Below are 25,432 nucleotides of genomic sequence, written 5' to 3'. Positions count from 1 at the left end.
TGTGGCATTGACCACAACTGGTCTACTCAAATTCATTTCAAAGTGGAGGCAAGTACCACAGATTTGACCTTAGGGCAGCATAATGATTATAATTTTAGTAAAGACAAGACCAAGTTTCTAACATTCCAGATCCTGATACAAAAATCATGGATGAAGTTACTGAAGTAATAAATGCAGGATACCATTGCTTAAACTTTATCACAGGATCAAGAACTTAATCTTTGAAGAAGTGAGCTTTAAATATAAGGAGAAATTTGGGGCCTCCCACAACAACTTGTCCTGGCAATTACAAATTGATTTCACAAAGTTGGCTGTAAATGACTCCAAAGGACTATCTGTTGTAGACAAGTTAGCAGGAACCAGATTCTTGGTGGATACAGGATGTGATTTCAGTTTGCTACTGTATCACAGCTTCAATGCAGATGATTATGTAAGATCACAACTTTTCACCCCACTTAATAACTCTCTTATTCAAACAAATGGGAAGATGCAACTGGACCCTCATAGTCATGGTCATTATCAAACCTATTAAAGTGGAATATTTCCTTCACAACTTCATACTAGTGGAAGTTCTCCACACTGAGAAACTGTCATTAATAACAGTACAGTCTACACAGTATAATTAGAAGAATTTCCAGAGATTAAGTTAGTAGAAAAGAAAAAGTGCATGGGCAATCACAAGACAATATATTTCATTCAGACATTGCCTGAATCACCAGTGGTGGCTAAGCTCTGCCACCTAGAACCTCAAAAATTTGCAGTTGCATGAAAAGACGTTAACTAGCAGATCCAAGATGGTGTGATAGCACTTTCAGATGCTCAGTGGATCTTGCCAGTACATATGGTATTAAAGCAGAATAATAGAGGGCATTTATGTAGTGGCCAAAACTGTGCCAGAGAGGTATCCTACTCCACAAATAGTGGATTTCAACAATGCTGTTGTGGAAAGCTCGAACACTGAGCATCATTGACTGTGCAAAGGCCTATTCACAAATAACACTCAGTTGCAGTATAAAAAAGACAACCATCACTACACCATTCAACCTGTTTGAGTACTGCTTCGTGCCATACAATTTGAAAAATGTAGCACAAACTTGGCAGCGCTTTACTCATCAGCTTGTCAGAGGGTCTGATTTTGTGTTTCTTTAAATGGATGATCTTTTAGGGTTTTGGAGTTGCTAGAGCAGCACAAGCTTTCACAATGCCTGTGTCACCACAGGACTGTCATCAACAAAGGAAAATCCATCTTGGGAAAAAGCAATGTGAACTTTCTTGATTTTAACATGTTAGCAGAGGGCATAGCTCCAAAGCCTGAAAGGACATAAAACATTCACAAAGGGCTGATACCATAGACATACAAAGATCTATATTGCTTTCTTGTGAAGAATAATTATTACAGAAGGCACCTATTGATACGATCAGAACTACAGGCACCCTTCAGAGAGTTGTTGAAAGGAAAATATACAGATGGCAGGAGGAAAGTTAAGTGGAGTCAAGAACAATTGATGGAATTCAGCTCAATTAAGAAACATGCAGCTCAGCTCCTTGCACACTCACAGCATAACCCACTCATGGGCTTAATGATGGATGTGAGTTCCATAGTGGTTGGAGTTGCCTTTCAGCAACTCATACATGAAGTGTGGCAGGCTCTAGTATTTTTCTTGCACACCATTATGACAGCACTGCAAAAGTGGAGAGTAACAGACAGCGATTTGTAAGCTATATATGCTGCAATGCAACATTTTTGCAACTTTGTGGAAGGCAAACACTTCACCATCTACACAGACCATGCTTCACTGAATACTTTCTTTTATAAAGTCTCTGCACATGGCTCTCTGAGGCAATGTATAGAAGCCAAATGCATTTCTCAGTTCACCACAGAATAAAACATATCAGCAGGTGCACAAATGTGGTTGCTAATTTTTCCCTAACACTGTTGTGCAAGTGTGAAGTCATTCTGTTGGATAGCATTATGGAACAACAAAAGAATGACAGTGACCTGTTTTATGCTCAAGCAGCAGCAGCAGTCCAGCTTCAACTAGTCACAGAGATGAGTCCACACTGCAAGCTTCATTGTGGTGTCACATCACACAACCTATGTGCACTTTTATTCCCACAAAATTATTTCCCCATATTTTTCAGGCCTCTATAGTTTAATATATCTGAGTGAGAGCTATGGTCATGTTGATAAAAAAAGTGGTTTGGCCAGGCATCAAGAAATACTGCTGAAAATGGGCGCAAGCATACACCAGAAGCCAACAGTACAGGATTGGAAGGGGCATATCAGTACCCCTTGGCACCATAATCACCCCTAAGGTGAACCTGATTCACATTCCCATTGCGTTGATGTGGTGTGGCCTTTGCTATGTACAGGAAAGTGTAGTTATTTATTAATGGTAGTTGACACATTTACAAGCTGGCCTGAGGCCTTTCTTATCAACAGTATGGCCACAGAAACAGTGGCCAGAACTTGGAAACAGCTTGATTGCAAGATTTAGAGTACGTCAGACAGTGAGAGCAGACTGTGGCTGCTCACATATCAGAACTACCAGCTACCATACTGCTAGCAACAGGATGGTAGAGAGGTTCCATAGGACCTTGACTGCAGCCATTATGTGCAGGGGAGAGTAGTGGGCTATGTGTTATCCCTGATGCCTCTGGGGCTACAGACAGCAGTGCAGGAAGACCTGGGTTACATTGAAGTTCAATTGGGCGCAGAGAGCACCTGAGGCTTCTGACCAAAATCATCCTAGCATAGTCAGACTTTTGCCTACTGAGGAAGCCACAACGGAATTTGGACAGCTTCTCCAAAAAAGCATGGCCCAAATTCAATCTTCAGTACCAAAAACGCATGATACTAAACCTATTTTGTCCACAAATACCTACAAGAAACCTCACATATTTGGTTGTGGTATGGTGTCTTATGACCATTTTTAAGACCTCCTTACACAGGGCCTATAAAGTCATCCATCATGGAGCAAATAAGTTCAAGATCACATGGAATGATAGAAAAGAAATGGTCTCCATCGAATAACTGAAGTCATCACACAACGAGAAGGGCTTGACAGATCAGAGGCCTTGAGTCACAAATGCTATACCATCAAACTTCAGCCAGTCTCCTCCAGTGAAATGACAGGGGCATTGGTAATGTTGTGGGAGACTCATCAGTACACAAGTATCACCAGCTACAAACACGTTTACCACTGTGACCAACAGTGATAACATGAGTGGGAAGAGCAGTAAAACATAACTTATCTGATGAACCCTGCCATGAACAAACAAAAGACAATCTGTGTGTGGTATTTCTCTATGTAATGCTCTGTGTGCCTTCTTGCTTATTGTAAGCTTTTGTTTGTAAGAATTTTTCATGTGGTGTAAGGTTTCACATTAACTCTGTTTAAAGCCTTACAAATTACAAGCATAGTACTGATGTTGCCTCTAAGTTATACAAATATTTCACTATAACAAAAGTATATTCACCTTCACATAGTTTCCTTTGTTTACCTCCTTTTGCCTGTACTTTACCTAATAAACCTTGTTAACTGTAGCAGTGCATGTGCAAAAGCAAACTACCACAAATATAGGTTTCTATCCATTGCCACACTCCATAGTACTATTCCATAGCTAATGTCTTTATTACTCTGTATTAGTTCATTGCTCAATTACTATTCCATTACATCTCATTACTTCATTACTTCCTTACTTCACCTTCTCTGCACCACAAAATTCTCCTGCCATGTAATCCAAAATTCCTGGAACTCATAACATACATTGAAACTCTTGCCCGGCAGCAACATGTAGCAACGCCACCTCAAAAAGCTCTCCATCCTGCTCTATTCCTACTCCTGCCTCAGTGTACCACTGTCCACCACTTCCACAACAACCTCCAAACCTCTTCCCACACCTTCTCATAGCTGACAGACCCTGCTTGCAGACATACTACACTTACCCCACCCTCCAAAGCTCTCTCCCACCACCACACAGAACCCAGAACCTAAACAGACCTGCAACACTGTTTTGAACTTTTCCTCCAGAGGCCTTAGTCTCACAGAAATATCAGTCCTCTCCAAAGGCCTCACCTTTTGCCCCACTCCCAAATTCAACCATGCAGGACTAGTTGAAGGCCTTCTCTCCTTCTCCCAGTTACTACAGTGGAAACACTTTTTTGCCACCAACCCGACCAATCAGACTCATCCCAAGACCAATATTGAACCTTGCCTAACTCAGTTCACTCCTCCATCCAACCGTGACCCACCCCCACTGCCTCCAAACCAACCCCTGTTAACTTTCCAGAATTTCTTAACCTCAAACCTTGCCTCACCATCATTCCCCAAATCCCTCAACATGCAAACTAACCTTACATCTACAGAAAGAACTGGAGTCCACCATCCAAAACTGATCCTGACCTTATGAGCCTACCCGCAGACAAAGGCTCCACCACTGTTGTTTTGAACCGCAAGGATTACATAGCAGAAGGACTCTGTCAGCTGTTAGATACTTCCACCTACAAAGCATGCCACAGTTATCCAATTCCAGTAATCCAGCAGGATCTCCAGTCACTACTCAAATCCTTAGGCCCATCCCAGGACCTCTAACCAGACAGACTCTCTACTTACCCCTCCCACTCCCTGCACACCCACCTTCTATGTACTTCCTGAAGTCCATAAACCCAGCCACCCAGGACGCCCCATTGTGGCCGGTTACTGTGCCCCAACTGAGAGAATCTCTGCTCTCTTACACCAACACCTTCACATCCTATTACCCGGAACCTATCCTCCTATATAAAAGATACCAACCATTTCCTCGACTGACTCTGCACAGTTCCTGTCCCTTTACAACACGGTGCCCTGATCGTCACTATTGATGCCACCTCCCTGTAAAATAACATTCCTAATGTCCATGGGCTTACTACTATAGAACACTACCTTTCCAGATGCCCTATGGATTCCAAACCAACAACCTCTTTCCTAGTCTCCATGACCAACTATATCATCACCTACAATTGCTTCTCCTTTGAAGGAATTACCTACAACAAATCTGCAGTATGGCTATGGGGCCCGCATGGCACCATCCTATGCTTAACTATTCATGGGCCATCTAGAGGAATCCTCCTTAAAAACCCAGAATCCTAAACCCCTCACCTGGTTCAGATTCATTGATGACATCTTTGCTATCTGGATTGAAGGTGAGGACACCTTATTCACATTCCTCCAGAACCTAACAACTTCTTCCCTATTTGCTTCACCTGGTCCTACTCAACCCAACAAGCTACCTTACTAGATGCTGACCTCCGCCTCAGAGATGGCTACATCAGTATCTCTGTTCATATCAAACCTACTAACCACCAGCAATTCCTTGACCTCGACAGCTGCCACCCATTCCATACCAAGAAGTCCCTTCTGTACAGCCTAGCCACCTGTGGTCATCACATCTGCAGTGACAAGCAATCCCTCTCTGAATATACTGAGGGTCTCACTGAAGCCTTCACTGACCGTATTTATCTTCACATCCTTGTACAAAAACAAATTCCTCATGCCTTATCTTTCCAGTCTCCCACCACCTCCTGAAGCCCCCCTGTCTGACCACAGAGGAGTATTCCCCTCAGAAATCAGTACCGTCTGGGGATGGAGCAACTGAATTACATTCTCCGCCAGGGTTTCGATTACCTCTCGTCCTGTCCTGAAATGAGAAATGTCCTACCCACTACCCTTCCCATCCCCCCACCCCCTCTACTATGATACTCCGCTGTACACTGACCCTACACAATATACTTGTCCATCCTTACACAACCCCTGCTCCCAATCCCTTACCTCATGGCTCATACCCCTGTAATAGACCTAGATGCAAGACCTGTCCCATACATCCGCCTACCACCACCTACTGCAGTCCAGTCACTAACATCACCTATCCCATCAAAGGCATGGCTACCTCTGAAATCATTCATTTGATTTATAAGCTAAGCTGCAACCACTGTGCTGAATTCTATATAGGCATGACTACCAACAAGCTGTCTGTCCGCATGAACGGCCGCTGAAAAACTGTGGCCAAAAAACAAGTGGTGCAACTTGTTACTGAATATGCTGCCGAACATGATATCCCTCATCTTAATGACTGCTTCACAGCCTGTGCCATATGGATCCTTCCCACCAACACCAGTTTTTCTGAATTCCCTGCTATACATCATTGTTTCTCTAACCCTCCTGGCCCGTCCTTCATCAGTCACTGTCCTCACCCATCCAAGCCCCTCCCTGTTTCCATTCCAGTACTACACAGCTGTCATTTCACTGCCACACCCAGTCTTTTAATTTCTTCTTTTTATTTCTCTTCTTTTTATTTCTCTGCTTTCCGCTACTTACCCTCTCCCCCCTCTGTACCTTCTCTCCTGCCCTCTGTCTAAACTGCAACACTTCACTGACTGTCACTCCCACCATACTATCCCTCCCCCTCCCCGCCCCAGCCTCCTCCTTACCCCCATCCAGTCACCACTCCTATCATGCACCGTTGTTACTGTTCACAGTGTGGTTTCAGATCTCTGAGACTGCAGATGTGTGTGCAAGTTGCGTTTATTTGAGTGTGTTTGTGCGTGTGTGTATGTGTATCTACTGCTGACAAAGGCCTTAATGGCTGAAAGCTATAATCGTGTGAATCTTTTTGTTGTGCCTATCGTGACTCAGCATCTCCACTACACGGTGAGTAACAACTTTCCCTCTGTGGTATTATTACTTCATTAAATACTTATTGATTCTAATATTATTAAAAATTCATTACCTGCTTTGCTCTCTTTTACAAAACTGACTTAAATGACACTGTGCAGCAACAAACCAATTTTCATTTAACAAAACTTTTATCTAAGACAAAAGATCATTCTTTATCTTCTAGTTGATTATGTGGGAATATTGCTTTATTTCAAAAATATTTATTCTGTTCTTAAGTTTCCTGGTGGGTTTCTTCATGGCAAATGCTCTGTTTTCATAGTCAGTACTGTGAAAAATATTGTTTATTTGATCCCAAACTTATTCAGTTCAGCCTGGAGGGCAAGATGTTAACACATTCTTATGAATAATGGCGCATTGCGTGGACACAATAATTTTATTTCTCCTGTGAATTGAGCAAAACAATGGTAAACGTGTCACTATTGCTGGTACCTTATTGGTTGACTGCATCCTCAGATTTGTACATTAAGCTGGAAAGGAATTTTAAATTAACTACACAAATTTTTCAACAGTATTAGGCATATGCTATTATCCTCTGATATGCTAATAGCATTTGTGGACCCACATTAAAATAATGAACTTTTACACACATGAGAATTGAATAACATAGAAAATAATTGCCCTTCCTTATAATCTTCAGGTAGGATAGTTATAGTCTCAAGTGATCTATGAAAGGAAGAATAGAATTGTCCAATTTATGAGAAGTCAGTTTCCGTAACTGCAATGTTATCTTTATTTGATTGCATTTAGAGATTTCTGCACAATGAGCTTTCCTGTTTCAGCTTAAAATGCCATTTTCAAGTGCACCTATATGTGTTGTGAATAATGAATCTTTCTTACATCTTACTTATGATCAGGTGCATCTTTTTTTATAAATAACATTTTTGCAGCATCTGGATGATGTTGATGACCATGTGGCAAACAGGGGCAACTATTATGAAATAATATTATTATAATCACATGGTTTTTATAATATGAACTTTTTCATGATAATCATTTGACAGCTGGTATCCTTAGGTACTGTACATTCAGAGATTTTTTATTTTTAAGAGCTTGTGATGGTGTGTGTGTTGCATAGATATCATTGGGTTAAAATACTTGCATGGAGGTAAAAATAAGGGGAGTTGTCACAATTTCAAAATCTTGAAGCCAATGTCCACCATCTTAGCTCCCCCAAAACATTACCTTCAGGTCTTGTTGTAAAAGTTGTTTGATTAAAAATGCCTTCTTGCATTGTTTACGGGTGTACTACTCATTTGCAGTGTTCAACTGAAAACCTCATAAAGGATCAATAGTAGTGAGAAGCTGCAAGAGGGCTGTGCTATCAGTTTTTCCTGGGTTTCCTCCTCATTTACAAAAGGTATGTAAATTTAGAACTTTAGTTTTGAATTTGGCTGTTTTAAATTACGATATAATAGGTTCGTGCCAAGATAACAGACATTATTTCTGTTGCTGTATTCACTAATGAAGAATTGCTGTTTGATTACATACCAGTTCTCTTTTGTAAATTGCATAAAATTGTACCATTGTCTGCTAAAAGTTTTTCACACTTATAAGTATTTGTGGAAGTTTATACTGGCAGGTCATGTCCTAGTGAAAAGAATGTCAAGACACATAAGTTACTTTAAACTGTGTCACTTCCTTGGCCTTTTTCTCCACTCAGATAATTGGAGCTTCCTCCATAAGGAGTTCTCTCCCTCCCCACATGTGTTGCTGGTGTCTGACATCTTACTATGAACAGATGTGACATTAATACAGATAAATAAGTTCAATTAAAGATTAATAAATACCGCTAATATTTGACTTCTTGTGAAAGAATAAGAATAATTAATAGTAGGAAATAGATTTTATTGCAGCACATTTCAATTATGTTGTTTAAAGCAATTTTTTCTTTTCAGTCTTTTTAAAGGGAGAAGGCTGCAGTGAGTATTGTGGATCTATGCACTACTCGTGTAACTAATTGTGCAGTTGCTTGTCTTGCTGCTGATAGCTCATCATGATGTTTAACTGAGAAATAAGATGAAACATCAGCTGAAACAAGAAGCTGCAAAAGGAAAGTGGGTTTTTTGGTATTGTGGCACCTATGAGGTCGACACCAGTATCGATCTGAGTATCGTCTTTGAGCAACGCTAAACATTATCTTTGTGCAGTTCTGCCATTCAGTTCTGTGTAAGCCTTGCTTGTGTAAAGAAGTGAATGTTGTGGTTGGCAGGAGAGCCAACACCGTGTTACTTATAGGAGGCCGAAAGGCATACGATTTAGATCACACAGGCTGGCGGGAGGTCTGGAACAGGACAAGGAAATTAGAATTTAGAAACAACGGACATAGCTGGTGGAATACTCAACTTTAATCCATTAATGAAGAATGTAGGTCTTGATGGTAAATGATTCATAATATCAATAGTAATTGATACCGGCACCTTGCTAGGTCGTAGCAAATGACGTAGCTGAAGGCTATGCTAACTATCGTCTCGGCAAATGAGAGCGTATTTTTTCAGTGAACCACTGCTAGCAAAGTCAGCTGTAAAACTGGGCTGAGTGCTAGGAAGTCTCTCTAGACCTGCCGTGTGGCGGCGCTTGGTCTGCAATCATTGATAGTGGTGACATGCGGGTCCGACGTATACTACTGGACGGCGACCGATTTAAAGGCTACCACCTAGCAAGTGTGGTGTAACTACTGTAAAATGGGAGTGTTGTTTGGTGTAACTGACCCGAGCATCCTTCTCAGTATCAAAAATTCAAGATTCAAAGAAAAAAATAAAAGTTGTGGATCACATAATGGGTTCTCTGCAGCCTGTTAGTTGATAAGGTTTCAATGAGGCAACACAGTGTGTTTGACAGTTCCCAATATTATGGTTATGTTGATATGGGGTCCTCCATTGCCATGGACAGTTTATCTGTAGCTAAAGTCATTTGTACTCATGCTTTTTGCTATTAATGGCTCTTGAAAGCTTCCACTGGGATACTTTTTGTCTCTAGGATAACTGGGGAGCTGGAAGCCCATCTAGTTCAACAATGCATAACCCTTGCCAGTGACAGTGGCAGTAGCATTCTGGTGGTGTCTCTGTCCTGTGATGGTTGTGCCACAAATTTGTCCATGGCCAAATGCTGGGATGCAATCTTAACCTTCATGAGCTAAAGACTACATTTTTTTGTTGAATGTATCAGTTATGAAGTTGCATTTCTGCTAGTTCTTCCTCACATGTTGAAACTCATTAGGAACACTATGAAGAAAAGAAACATATCTGGGATGAGCATGGTGACGTCATCTCACTCTATCTCTTTGAATTACTTAATAAATTATGGATATATGAAGGGCTCTACACAAGAAATAGCATTAAAAGCAACCACACTAATTTTCTCACTAATAAAATGAAAGTGAGGTTAGCAGACTAGCTGATCAGAAACTATGTGGCAGATGCAATGCAGTGTTGCAACAACAAGAAGATATCTGGCTTCGAAGATGCATCTGTAAAATAAAATTTATTTGCATTTCAGCTGCTTTTATGATGTGCTTAATTCCAGGTGCCTTATCCAGAAACAGTGAAAGCAGCCTTTGACAGTTTAGAAGTTCAGAACAGTGGAGGAATTTTTGTTGGATTCACTGAAGTACTTCAAAGCACTGACAATGTCTCCATTACCTTATTGTATAAGAGCTGTGGACTGTCAACAGGAAGACAGGATTTGTTGGTTTTCTTATATATATTTCTAGTGTTTTACATCTTTATGAAAAAATTAGCTGAGTCTCAATCTTTTGCACTATTACTAAAATTCCTTTCCACTTACAAATGCTCCCAGGATCACTTATAAATATTTTACAGTGCCATTTGTAGTCATTGTGAATGAACCAACAGCCAAACCACATGCCAGCTTATGTCTATTGTGTTTATGACTACTATTAGTATACAATGATTTCCCAAGTCTGAGAAAGGTAATTGCATTGGTCTGGAGGACATCCCTGTATGACAGAGCATAGAACAAAATATTAATATCAGCTGATATCATTTATATATAGTTGACACAGGAAGTCATTTGTTGACTCATGGTCATGATCTGTTGAAGGTGGTGTGTTTTTCTCAAAAGTGGTGGCCCATGGTGTTGTGTAAATGTCAAGATTTGTCTTTCACCAGTTAGAAAGGTCATTTGCAGTCTGAATCATGCTTATTAGTGTTGCAAGAGGATGGCATTCCTACTGTTTATTCTCTTTAGCGCTAGAGAAGTAGAGGTGGTTCAGTTGATTTTGTGGACTGTGGTGTGCGTGCTGTAAGACCTTCTATACACACACCATCAAATTATTTGACTTGTCGCTCTAGCGAAGTAGGCGAGTGTCAGAAATATGTCTCGTGGTCTTATTGTGGTATGTTTATCTTCTGCCATTAAGTCAGATGATAGAAATGCCACTTGCATGCTTAGATTAGCAGATTGATGATGACGAAGTTTAAACAGAACTTTATTAATTTTCACACACATTTATTAAAATAATAATAACCATAAACATTAGTTAAGATTCTGGATGCTATTTACAATTGACAATCTGAAGTTCCTTTGATCTTGGTATGTTAATCTTATTCTCACATATCTCTGATACTTGACAAAGTGTCTATACATTTCTCTTCATGGCTATTTACAGGAATATGATAATCTTATTAGGCACAGACTGAAACTTAACTATGGACTGGTACAGACAAATGCAGACTGACTAATCGTAGGTCTGTACACTCGTTATAATACCTTGCACGTTCAGGTATCACTGTGCGAGTGTGATCCGGGAAGAGAAAAGGTTCTACTTTAGCAGCAGTCTCATTGGCTGCATTACATGTTAATACGCGGATCAGCAGAAGCAGAATTTGGCCCATCTCTAAGACAGTGCCATCTCGTAGTGCGGAGACGGACGAGCACTGCGCCTGCGCTGTTGTGCTCAGTGGGGCGCGCTCTAGTGGGAAAGTTGTGTATGTGCTGGCTACGTGGAACTATGTACACAACATGGACATTTGTCTGTCTGCAGAAAAGACATTCAGGAAGTCCAGTCAGTGGTGGAAGTTTAAAAGGTCCAGAAATTTTTTTTTTTGGAAGTGCGTGTCAGAAGAATTTGACACTTTTCTGTTCCAACCATGACTTGACTGAGCTCATGAAGGATTAGCATACATTAGACTAGGACTGACCAGAAACTCAGCACAAGGGTGACACTTTGGCACATGGGTCCCTCTGTCTCATCTCTGTGCATGTTTCACCCACCATCATGTTATGCTGTCTGAGTGGGAACTACAGACACACTGCTTAGATGGCAGAGTAGTCACACACAGAACACAGAGTGGCTTGCATGCAGCATGTTTCAGATTATGATGTATAGGAAATTTGGAAAACTCAAGCTATGTGGCATGATGAGTGGTACTGTACTGTTACTTCCTGTTGGTAGAAGAGACAATAAAAAAAATACAAACAAAATAAAGTTGAGTTTGCAGCTGCATTACACCAGTAATATTACACTAGCCACAGTGTTCCAGATAAAATTCTTACATTTCAGTTGATGTAGAAAAAGAGGCAGAAATAGCCTCTATAGCATATTGTTAGGAATGGAATAAATTATCTTAACTATATGTGAAAAAAAGAAAAAGGTTACCAAGCACCTCTCTGCCAATAGTGCCACGGCTACAATTCTCAACATAATACATCACAAACAAAACAAAATTTTCATCTTTATCGAATTATTGTTGGGTTGCTGAAGTTGATTGAATCATGAATATCACTTATTCAGCATCACTACGGAGACATGGAAACTGTTCCTAAAGGAAACCTCTGTAGAATTCCTGTGCAGTTTTAATGTAATAGAACTTGTTTTTTAATTAGTTATTACACTGTAGATTGATCAGTTACATTTGTAAACACATGGGACACTTTCAGGTGATGATGCAAATGGTCTTGAAATTGTCTCTAAAACAGATGCAAAGTTGGCAGTGTCCTGAAAATGATTTGGAAACTACACCTGTATTTTTTCTTACACCAAAATGAATTGTTCAAAATGGACAGTGTTCTTTTTCAGAAATTCTCTCTTCCACAATGTAATTCTCATTTTAAATGCATCCACATTTCCCACCAAGTCAAATGTTAATTGTTTCTCACCTTACAACATCTTACTGAGGGTGTTCAAGTGAACAGTGAAGTTAGCTAAAAATATGTGATCTGAAAATCCATTCAGGATCTTCTAATACTAGTTCCTGTCTCCTTGTTCTTTCATAAATTGAACAATAGCAGACCTTAACACAAAAAAATCATTCCAAGCATGCACCTTGACTTAACCACCACATGTTGTTGTAGTAAATCACATCCCTATACTGTCCCTGCAGCTCCATCAGAACTGTTGAAACTGACAATCTATCAACTTATTTGACTTTAGATAATTTACTATTAGGACCACCAGTTTCATGGCAGGCCCCAGTCCTGCTAATTTAGTTCAAAGTGCTTCTTGATGCATGAAACAATGAATTCCATAGAGATTGAATGTTGATTTTTTTTTGTGTGTGTGTGTGTGTGGGGGGGGGGGGGCACAGCAATGTGTTGCCCCTCGCATCACTGGTGCTCCATTGGTGGTAACTGAGACCATCATGTTCGATTCAGGCCCATGACTTCAACTGCGTGTTCAGCCATTTTCAGCAAGTCAGTTCATCTCATGGTGACTTTCATTCGCACCAAATCTAACAGTTCTTCTGTCATGTGCAGATTGCTGTCAACTCCATGAACGTAAACCACAAGTTGTGCCATGTCTGAAATGTCAATCAATTTGTTCGAAGCAACTGAGAATGCAGTGAAATTGCTGGTGTTGTCATTTAACTGGCTGTAGACATCCACTGCCATGACGGCTATTTGGAAAGTCAATGTTTGTTATAACAAACTAATTTTTGAAAGCTATTGTACTTCAGTGGTGTTACAAGTTCCGCTTCTTCACCAATGCAGTCTCTAACGAATTTGCCATTGCAGAAAAGTTTATCACATCTGGCTACTCTTTACACTATTTTGTGGCTTGCTTTCAAAATGGGCTGCTACAGCTGGTCACCAGCTGAAAATGAGAAGCAAGAGAATGGATTTAAAAATGTTGTATTTCTACAACCATATACGTACAAATATAAACAGCACAAACACAATGATTTTCATGGGTTACTCATACTGAGATCAGCTTGTTGCACAACACTACACCTTTTTAGGTCTGCCAATTTGTTTACTCTTTCATTGTCAACTAAATCTTGAAATTTCTTGTGCATCTTAGTGTAATTACACTCTTTAACATATCTGTAATGCCAGGTGATTACGTGACTGTATAATGGGAACTGACAAGTTTCATACAATGTAACATAATTTTCATGTAATGTAATTCACTCTCATTTTTTAATGATCATGGCACTGCAGCACTACACTGCCTATTTTGGAATGTATGCCATCCTTTACACTTGCTTTAAACCACAAACAAATGGCAAGAAATACAAGTGCTGGCACTTAAAAAATACCTGCACCTATGCTGGAAGAGAGAGTGCCACATCACACTGCTACACAGAATGTCAAGCCATATCATTTAGTTCCAAGAAGACATTTACTTGGAATTTCTAAATTCAGTAAAAGCAGTTATTTGATTTCTGCTCTGCAGAGTAACTGACATTGTCTGCAGACTGAATTGCATTTCTTCTTACAGAATAAACATAAAGCACAAATAATTTCAAATTGTCAAAACAAACAGGTACACCACCTTCTTCCTCCATATTTGCAATTTGGCATCAGAGTTTTATCAGTACCTCTCCATGGTGTGGTATTTTTCTTTTTCATTTGTTATACAAGTTGGAAAATGTAATAATTTGTGCATTAGTTAAGTCTAGTAGACTGTAATAGTGCAACTGGTATTTTGCTTTAAGCATAGTTTCAAGAGTTTGCAGTGCAGTTTTCTTTTGCTTCAGGGTGCAAAACTACTATGGTCATGAGTGCCCATTCTGTGGCTTAGTGAAGGGTAAGGAGAGGAATTTAAATCAGCAGCAATGGGAGTCAAACTAAAGAAGTAGAGAAATTAAAAACAGAAGGAAATCTTAGAAAAGTGCTATTGAAGTGTGGCTCTTTCCCTCAAAAAGAGCTTCAAATGACCAATGTCATCTCATTAACATTTATAAACTCAAGGACTCGATTGGGTGAGCATGCATCATCCACTAAAAGGGAAGACATATCAGGTGATATCTGTAAATGGGCATGTAGCAGATTAAAATAAGGGCACTGAGCTAAAAGGCGTCTCACTGTCCATGGTTAAGAACAGTGGGGACAAAGCTGGGGGAGGACTGTCACTTAAAAGATGTTGATGGCTAGAAAGAGTCTAGTTAAAATTACCTCCTCCCAATGACGAGGCTGGGAGGAAGAGGTCCAAGCACAGGGAAGAGGTTTTATGTCCCATAATTTATAATCCTGAAGTGCAGACCAATTTGTGTGCCATAAAAGAGCAACACGATGACACAAAATGCTCTGCAGATCGGCTAAGGGAACCATGCAAACTGCAGGCTGGGGAAGAGAGACTGCAACCTTGGCCACTATATCAGCTGCCTCGTTTCCATGGATACCAACATGTCCTGGGATCCAGAGGAATATAATATACTGTAGCCACTTATGGCAATGGATGTATTGGACAGCCTGGGGAACAGTGTAAATCTCTGCGGTAAAAACCGAACACTGGTCAGGAAGACAAAATCTATTAGGGGTGTTGCCAACTATATAGGCACTCCCAACACCAAATGTGGTTTTCGAGCCATCAGTGTAAATAAATGTGGCCTCCTCCATTTGTGCCCATAGTGCAGAAAATGCCTGATGATGAACTATGGGGAGGGGGGGGGGGGGGTAACTATCCTTGGTAAGATGACAAAGGTCATGGAGAAGGCAGGTCTGGGGGCGAAGCCAGGGTGGCATTGTACCCCATTTGTCAAGGAAGTTTTAGAAAATTGGAAGGAAAGTGAATGTATCAGTTTATGGAAGCTGACTCCTGCTGGTAATAGAGAGGAAAAGCTGCCAGCATAAGATAAATCCAAGTAGGTGTCCAAGAAAAGGGCATGGGTTGGATGAGCAGGCATGGAAGACAGATGGCTTGTGTAACAGCTCAGAAGGACAGCTCATCGGTTGAAGAGCAGGGGTTCAGCAGTCTCAGCGTAAAAGGTCTCCTTGGGGCTAGTGTAAAAAATCCAGATGCCAAACACAATCCACTGTGGTGGACAGAGTCGAGATGCAGAAGAATAAATGGCCATGCAGAGGAGAAAAATATGCTTCCATAGTCCAATTCTGAGCACAGTAAGGTGCGATATAGGCAGAGGAGGACCACTCTGTCTGTTCCCCTGGAGGTACCCCTCAGAACATGGAGAGTGTTGAGGGATCACAGATAACGAACCAAAAGATATGAAACGTGGGAAGACCAGCAAAGTTTTCTGGCAAACATAAGTCCCAAGAATTTGCCGACATCCGCAAATGGAAAGTCAACAGGGCCTAGATGTAGGGAAAGGAGATTAAACTTGTATGATGCCAAAAATTTACACATATGGTCTTACTGGGAAAAAATCAGAAGCCGGTTTCGATGCTCCATGAGTAGAGGCTATCAAGACATTCTTGAAGTTGAGAGCTGTAGTAGATGGCAAAGTCACTGACGAAGAGGGAACCTAAGACCTTATGGAGGAGGCAATCCATAACTGGATTTGTGACGATGGAAAACAGTTCAGCACTTAGCATGGAACCCTGGGGCAGCCCATTTTCTTGGGGGAAAGTACACGATAGAGTAGTGTTCACAATCACCTTAAATGTGCACTCTGTCATAAATTCATGGAGGAAAAGGGGTAGCCGTTCTTGAAAACCCCAAGAGAACAGTGTGCGGAGCATGCCTGTCTTCCAGCAGGTATCCTTTGCTCTCTGCATATCAAAAAATATGGCTGCTGATCCACGTTTCCTGATAAAATGTTTTGTGATATAAGTGGAGAGAGCAATAAGATGATCAACGGCAGAACAATTCTTTCTGGAAACTGCTTTCTGGAAACTGCATTGGGCAGTTGTTAAAAGGTTTTGGGATTCCAGCAACCAACCTAAATGGCAATGTACCATATGCTCCAAAACCTTACAAACACTACTCGTGAGAAAGATTGCACGATAGCTAGAGGGGAGATGTTTTTCCTTTCCAGGTTTGGGAACAGGAATGACAATAGCTTCTTGCCATTTTCTGGGAAAGGTACTCTCGACCCAAATTCGATTATAAACACAAAGGAGGTAACACAGACTAGGGTATGATAGATGCAGCAACATCCAGAAGTGGTTACCATCTGGTCCTGGAGCAGAAGAGTGAGAGGAGTAGAATACATGGTTGAGTTCCCGCATTGAAAAAATGGCTTTATAGTTTTCACAAATTTGAGAGCAAGAAACAAGAGGTCAATCTTCTGCTACCCATTTCTTTTGCAGAAAGGCTGGTGGGTAATTAGAAGAGCTCAAAATTTCAGCAGAGTGATGACCAGTGAGATAGAGATTGCGACTGGATTGATTAGGGTACCCTGCATGACAGTTAGCCCAGAGGTCAGGGAAAAGCTGGACTTGCTGGATATCCATTGGATTTGACTCCAAACAACTGATGAGAGAGTGAAGATATTAAAGGAGCTGGTACAGAAATACCAGCTTGCCTTCTTGCTATTGCATATGATGCGATGACATCACCCATGGAACTGCTTATAGTGGGTACATTTGGCCAATGAAGGCTGATGTCGGAAAACATGAAGAACATGTCACTACTCGCGTATTATGTCACAGTATGCCTCGTTTCACCAAGGAACTGGGGGGCGCTAGGGCAAAGGGGAGGTACAAGGTATTGAACATTCTGTGGCTGTAAGAATAACTTATGTAACATGAGTGATCTGATCGTCAAATGTAGCTAGAGAGGAGAAAAGTATCAAATCAGCTTGTGAAAGCTTCAAGTGTCTTGGGCACATAGATGAGAGTTGTGGCTGCAATAGAATGACACACAGAAAATAGTCATTAGAGTGTTTATCAGCAAGAGCAAACCATTCAAAAGGCCGAGCTAGCCAAATACGACCAATCAAAAGTTCCAAATGAGAATAGGTGGACATGGAGTCAGACAAAAATGTAAGTGATGAGGCAAACAAGATCCATTTGGTGGAAGGGGTCAATCAATAGAGAGCCTCTCAGACAAGCACGCAGAGATCCTCGAAGCGGGTAGCGGGCGTTGAAGTCCCCAACTAGCAAATAGGGGGGGGGGGGGGGGGGTGCTGATCAAGGAGATGAAGGAGATCAGCTGGAATGCCAGCAAAAAAGGAGAGATCAAACTGGACTGCCAGCTGGTGTGGCCTTGTGGTTCTAGACGCTTCAGTCTGGAACTGCGTGACCGCTACGGTTGCAAGTTCGAATCCTTCCTCAGGCATGGATGTCAGTGATAGGCTGGTTGACCATCTGCCAGCAGTGCATCTTACAAGACAGCCGGTGTGGCTACTGCTGGGTAGTGCTGTAGAAGAGACACGCTGTGGCAGGGAAGGAGAGGAACTGTTTTTCTTATGAGCCTTCATGGAAGCAGGATGTTGAGATGAAGAAAGAGTTGATGATTGTGAGGTCTGGGTATGTAAGAAATCTTCATGATTAGGCTCTTTTTTGGAAATCCGGGCTTCCGATTTTGGGGCCCATGATTTAGCAGCTGATGAAGGTTTGAACCTTAGAGTGACATAATGAAGGTTGAACCTTAGAGTGAGCAGGTGAGAATGGGGAGGTAGAATGGGGGATCTTGGGACTGGGCGATCTTGGGACTGGCTGATTTCCATGTCACTAAAGGTGAGATCGCAGGTCCACCTGTCTACCTCCTTAGTAGGTTGAGGAGAGGCTATATTTACCTGCTGGGAGCACAGTGGGCTTCCTACTGGTGAATATCTTATGAGCAGCAAAGGTAGACACCTTTTTCTTCACTCGGATTTCATGAATAATTCATTATCTTTAAAAATAGGGCAATCTTTAGAGTAAGCTGTGTGGTTCCCACACAGTTGATGCAAGGGGATGGAGGTCAACAATCCCGCTCATGGGCATGCCTACCACAGGTAACACATTTGGCCATATTGGAGCATGACTGGCTGATATGATGAAACCTCTGACACTGGTAATATCATGTAGGTTTGGGGATGTAAGGATGAACTGATATTATCTCATATCATGCTTTAATGTTTTATGGAAGTTGAACTCTGTCAAACGTCAAGAAAAAGAGTGCGGGTCAGTACCGATTTATTTTCAACCCCTTTTATTACTCAATGTATGGCCATTACTCCCTGATCAGCCAGGTAATTTTGAATGTCCACATTTGATAATCTGTCGAGTGACCTTGTATAAACCACCCTGTTTGATGAGTTTAAAATACGGTGCACTTCCACCCCATTGTGGAAGGTATGTAGCAGTGTAGTTTAATTTTTGTGCCTGGAGGACACTGTCCTAACAAGGCACCATTTTGTAACTGGGAACAAGAAGTTACAGGAGCTGCATGGCACCGACACCTTTCTGAATAATGAAAAGGTTTACTGTTGAGAAGTCTTGACCTTTGTCAGACTGAGAAACAACTAGGAACTTTAGCACTGATGGAAGAATTGTCCCTGGATGATTCTCATCTACCTTTCTCTTGGGTGCAGAAGTTGTAAAAGTAGAAGAAACAACTGCAAAAGTTTCCCCCATGATTACTGGCATCTCCAATGGCAGGCTCCTTCCTAGTGGGTGCCCTCTCTGAGGGCACTCCCACCTTAGGTGATTGTCCACACCTCAGGTCTAACCTCCCAAGAAATGGACAGAGGGACCAGTCGGTATGTTTGCAAGGTACCAGCTTGGGTGATAACCCTTCCCTGGGCCTGGCCTTTACCAGGGGTACATACTTGTCTACCCGGGGTGGGGAATTATCCATTACACTGCCACCAGCTAAGAATGGGAATGCGTGGGTCGGCCTCCACACATGCAGAGGGAGGAAAGAAAAAGGGAAGAACAAAGAAAAGGGAAGAAGAGAAGAATTCTTAAATGCTGCTGTGGAGAAGGGAAATAAAAGAGTAAAGGAAAGAGAAGGACAGATACTTTACATAGTAAAGATAAAAGAAGAGAAACCATTTCATTCATTTACAAGCGTCTGTCCCCTGACATAGGTGTGATACTCCCAGAGAGAGGGAGAAGGAGATGGGAAGGGGCAGGGGGGAGGGAGAGGGAGGGGAAGGGCCAGGGACAGGAAGGGATGGGGAAAGGAAAGACATGCAGCTTGGAAAGGAATGAGAGCCACATGAGCTCAGGGTCCCATACTCGCCCCGCATGTATCCACAAAAGAGTTGTGGATCCCCTGGGAGAGGGGGGGGGGGGGCTGCACTACGTTGTATAGTAATGTGCTATTGCTAAATTCACTGTTTGGTTGTATTTTTTGGGAGAAACTGATTCTTGTATAATTGAAATTTAGGGAATGACCCATATAAATAGTGTCACAGTGTCCACCAAAACATGCTTTATACATTAAATTCTAGTCTGCTAATCAGTGTATAACAATTTACAATGCAGACTGTTGTAACTACAGAATAGATGATATGTACAACACAGTACATTATAATGATAACTAAATCTACAAGTTAGAAGAGCACAAACTCAGAAACAATTAGAAGTTAGACATTGCAACATGTTATCAGCATATGTCAAGGAACTGATAGATGAATTTAAAAAACAAGTGAAAAATTACCTTTGAGAGACATTTAGTGTAATTAATTAGCAGTTTGTCTCTTTGAGGAGATATCAACTAAACCAGCTTCATGTATCTTGTAGATGTTGCTTTTTTGTTTGGGCTGTAAAATAAATCCATATTGACTGAACAAAATCTTCATAGTTTTCAAGCCATGTCATTTCATATAAAAATCTCAAGATTTTATTCAGATATGCAGCTGTGAAACACTCTGAGAACACGTCTTTCTTATTGTGTCCCTATAAACATTTTGCCATGTCAGCATTTGTTGACCTAACATCTGAAGGGTACATGGGAACAATGATCAAGATCCATTTTCCGAAAGTTTGTGGAAAACTGATTTTAAAGTTTAATCATTCAGCACTCAGCTCTGAATATAATTAATAGAAATTAACTTTGAGATATATAATGAATATTGATTTATTATTGATTAAGCAATGCTATAGGTGATGTGTCAGCACAACATGGAATTTAACCTTTACACAATGACACAATCTCAGCACAATATGCTGTGGCATGGTAGGACTGGATCAAGTGACACATCAAGCAATCACCATCGACAGTTACACTGGACATTTATTTGGCACATTTAAACAAGACAAGTAACAAATAAAACTCTCAACACATTTTTAAAATTACCTTTTAGGTGAGAGCAAGTTACTTCAAAATTTAAACATTCATAAACCATAGCATTTATGGCCTGTTACATGTTTAGTGAAATGAGTCAAGTAATTCAGTGTACAGGCAACAACAAATCAGATACCATGGCACACAACTATATTACTTAAATGGCAGGTACCCTACAATGTAGGATATAAAATATAAAATTTCAAGTGACCAAGCAACCCCGTTGGATTCAACAAACTATGCCCAGAAGTGGATGCCCACTCAATCAGCTGTTTCCAATACAGGCTCTGCATAGACCCCCAAACAGGAGCAGAAATGGTCACAAATAGGCACGAAAAATCCCAGAACTAGTGGGTATCTACAACAGACTGGCATCTGCCTTAAGTAACTAGAAACACAATAATTAATTACAGCACATCATCTGTAGAATTAATCAACCTATTAATGGACATCAGCTAAGCAGTACAAATCTATTATGTTATGTGCATAAGACAAATTATACATCAAGCCGCAAGCAAACAGGATATACAGCCAGCTGGCATGCCTGGGCAAAGGGGGCAGAAAATACACAACAGCACAAGCAGGACACAACCCAGGACCCCACACCCGCTACCAAGACAAACAGCAGAAGTCCCAATAAAATGAAATCAAAATGCAAGTAACTAGTGTGCAGCCCCCCCCTTCCTCCTCTATCCTCCCCCCCCTCCCCCCCGACACAAAACACAAAGGGACTTACAGCAAATAGCCACAATTAAAGTTCTGATTAAATCAGAATTAATTACAATATCCACATACTGTCATTGAAGAAGTCTTTGTACTTTAATAGAATCAGTTTTACACTATTTAAACACACAATAGCACCTGGCCTCTCAGTAACTCATAAGAATTTATGAAACTACTCATTTAGAATTAGACATGTGTCTCTCAGATGCACTATTACTTCAGATATAAGCATAACAGTAATGCTATTGCAATTCATGGCAAAATATACCGAGGGATAATTTTATCCATGTATATCTGTAGCAATTGGCCAGCTTAACTCTGTCATGTGATATAAATACAATGACCAGGTTGCACTTAGGCAAGGATCAATCAAACTATTTTCAATGACAGTTAAACACTGATAGTAGCAACCTACAAACAGGATGTATCAGCACTTCAGGCCTTAGTAAAGTTTAATCATCACGTCACATACAGCTCTCACTAGTACATTGTGTAGCAAGCAAGTTGAAATTAAACATTCAAGGACAGACTCAGTAGAAGTACCAATGGCCAGCGAAGAAAATGAAGTCAACAGCACAGAACCCAGTAGTCGATTCTGGCCACAATTTACAGAACAAGCAGGGCCCTTACCCTCTTGCTCATTCAACAAAGCCAGCTACCACAGATCCCGGCGCCAGGAGACACATAGCAAGCAAAATACACCAACAGCTTCACACTAACGTGACTGCTTTCGCACCGGCGATACTTCCTACAGCGGCATCATCTGGGTAAACAGCCCCTTTTAGATCTGATCATCTTGCTGCGTTGCATGGCACCTCTACTGTCCACCAGACTTGGCAAACAAGGTTACTGCAAGGCATCCCAAATCAAAATTCTATGCTACTTGCTAGAGCTTACCACTCGCTCACTGGCCCAGTAGGTGGTGCCACCGCACTCTCTGCACACACCACTGGAAAGATAACCCATACCGGTGGCGGGAATATCGCTGATCGATCACACAGCTCATCCTCTGCCTCAGAAAACCAGAAAATATCCCCCATTCATCCAAGACAAGAGATGAAAGTTAGCTCCCTCCCTTGACCAGAGAGATGTGGACCTGTGAGGTTTTCCCCACCCGACTATTCTGAACCAGCAAACTGACTGGGTTCAAGACCCATAGCACCTGGCAGGGTCCCACAAAACGTGGAGATAACTTGATCAAGAGTTTGTCTTTCCCTTACCCCCTGCCACAAAATTATGAATGAAAACTGTAGCCCCTGGCTGAACCTTAAATGGACGGCATCCATAATTGTAGTGCTGCGCTAGTTTCCATAGTGCAAGCTCAATATTTTCCCTGGTACACCTCCAATTCTGCTGAATGAGCTCGCTGGTCACCTCCTCAGGCAATGAACCATTGATGGACCACAAATTGGCGAGTGGGGAGTTAACAGGATAACTAAGCATCAGAGAGAGAGAGAGAGAGAGAGAGAGAGAGAGAGAGAGAGAGAGAGAGAGAGAGAGAGAGAGAGAGGCAGCCTTACTCACTTCGTGGCAGATCGAGTTGAAGGCTAAGTTCAACAAAGGGATCGTCTCGTCCCATGTTCACTGCAACTTCTAGTGGAAGGCTATGAGAATGGCCTTAAGATTGCGATTCACAGTCACTACAAATAAAGGTTGTGGGTAGTAGGGAATAGTAGTGACATGATGTATAGCACTTACAAAACAAAATCTCTTAGACTGCTGCAACATGAAAGCAGGGGCATATCACTAACAAGCAACCTTGGTGGACCAAAGATCAGAAAAATGTTAGATGGCCACACAAAGTGTGTGAACACTACCAATACATATCTATTGCCAATCTGCATTCTTGGTAATGGTCCAATATAATCAATGACCACCTTGTCCATTGGTGCATTCTGCCTGGTAGATTGCAGCAACCCTCTCCTCGTATTAGAGTTGGTCTTGAGCTCCTTACAAATGTGGCATTGCTCTACTAATCCACAAATGTCCTTATACAATGTTGACCAGGTTAGATGCTCCCGAATCTTAGCAATAGTCTTGGTGACTCCCAAGTGGATTCCTGCCACAGAATTATGGAAATAATGGAAAATCGCAGGGACTAAATCACTCAGCAGACAAATCGTAACCCCTCCATTGCTCTTAGTTTGGTAGCATATGATGTCCTTTTCTATACTATAGCCCAGCACCAGCTCCCCTTCTAGGAGCTGCTGTTTTATGGGACTCAGGGTAGGATCCATGCCCCACTTTTCTCTCAAACTGCCAAACAACTCTGGAACTTCAGTTAGAACACCCATAACAAAACTTACATTCGCTACACCAGTAGTATACTGGTCTCCTTCCTGTACCTCCTCAAACATCCTACGCAGCACATCCACTATATGATTTTTCCATTCCCCATATATGCTTAATGCTGAATCTGATGGCTGACATGCGGACTGCCCACCAGGCAATACATCCAGTTTTCTTGGGGTGGGCCTGTATCCAGCTTAAGACCTGGTTGTCGGTCTCCAAGTCAAAGTACCTATGTTCTAGGTATAAATGAAACCTTTCTAAAGTGAAAAGTACTGCTAATGTTTCCCATGCATACACAACATACACTCCTGGAAATGGAAAAAAGAACACATTGACACCGGTGTGTCAGACCCACCATACTTGCTCCGGACACTGCGAGAGGGCTGTACAAGCAATGATCACACTCACGGCACAGCGGACACACTAGGAACCGCGGTGTTGGCCGTCGAATGGCGCTAGCTGCACAGCATTTGTGCACCGCTGCCGTCAGTGTCAGCCAGTTTGCCGTGGCATATGGAGCTCCATCGCAGTCTTTAACACTGGTAGCATGCCGCGACAGCGTGGACGTGAACCGTATGTGCAGTTGACGGACTTTGAGCGAGGGCGTATAGTGGGCATGCGGGAGGCCGGGTGGACATACCGCCGAATTGCGCAACATGTGGGGCGTGAGGTCTCCACAGTACATCGATGTTGTCGCCAGTGGTCGGCGGTAGGTGCACGTGCCCGTCGACCTGGGACCGAACCGCAGCGATGCACAGATGCACGCCAAGACCGTAGGATCCTACGCAGTGCCGTAGGGGACCGCACCGCCACTTCCCAGCAAATTAGGGCCACTGCTGCTCCTGGGGTATCGGCGAGGACCATTCGCAACCATCTCCATGAAGCTGGGATACGGTCCCGCACACCGTTAGGCCATCTTCCGCTCATGCCCCAACATCGTGCAGCCCGCCTCCAGTGGTGTTGCGACAGGCGTGAATGGAGGGACGAATGGAGACGTGTTGTCTTCAGCGATGAGAGTCGCTTCTGCCTTGGTGCCAATGATGGTCGTATGCGTGTTTGGCGCCGTGCAGGTGAGCGCCACAATCAGGACTGCATACGACCGAGGCACACAGGGCCAACACCCGGCATCATGGTGTGGGGAGCGATCTCCTACACTGGCCGTACACCTCTGGTGATCGTCGAGGGGACACTGAATAGTGCACGGAACATACAAATCGTCATCGAACCCATCGTTCTACCATTCCTAGACCGGCAAGGGAACTTGCTGTTCCAACAGGACAATGCACGTCCGCATGTATCCCGTGCCACCCAACGTGCTGTGGAAGGTGTAAGTCAACTACCC

Source organism: Schistocerca gregaria, chromosome 1 (genome assembly GCF_023897955.1).
Source record: "Schistocerca gregaria isolate iqSchGreg1 chromosome 1, iqSchGreg1.2, whole genome shotgun sequence".
NCBI lineage: Eukaryota > Metazoa > Arthropoda > Insecta > Orthoptera > Acrididae > Schistocerca > Schistocerca gregaria.
The sequence above is the reverse complement of the archived record's forward strand: the minus strand, read 5'-3'. Positions refer to the sequence as shown.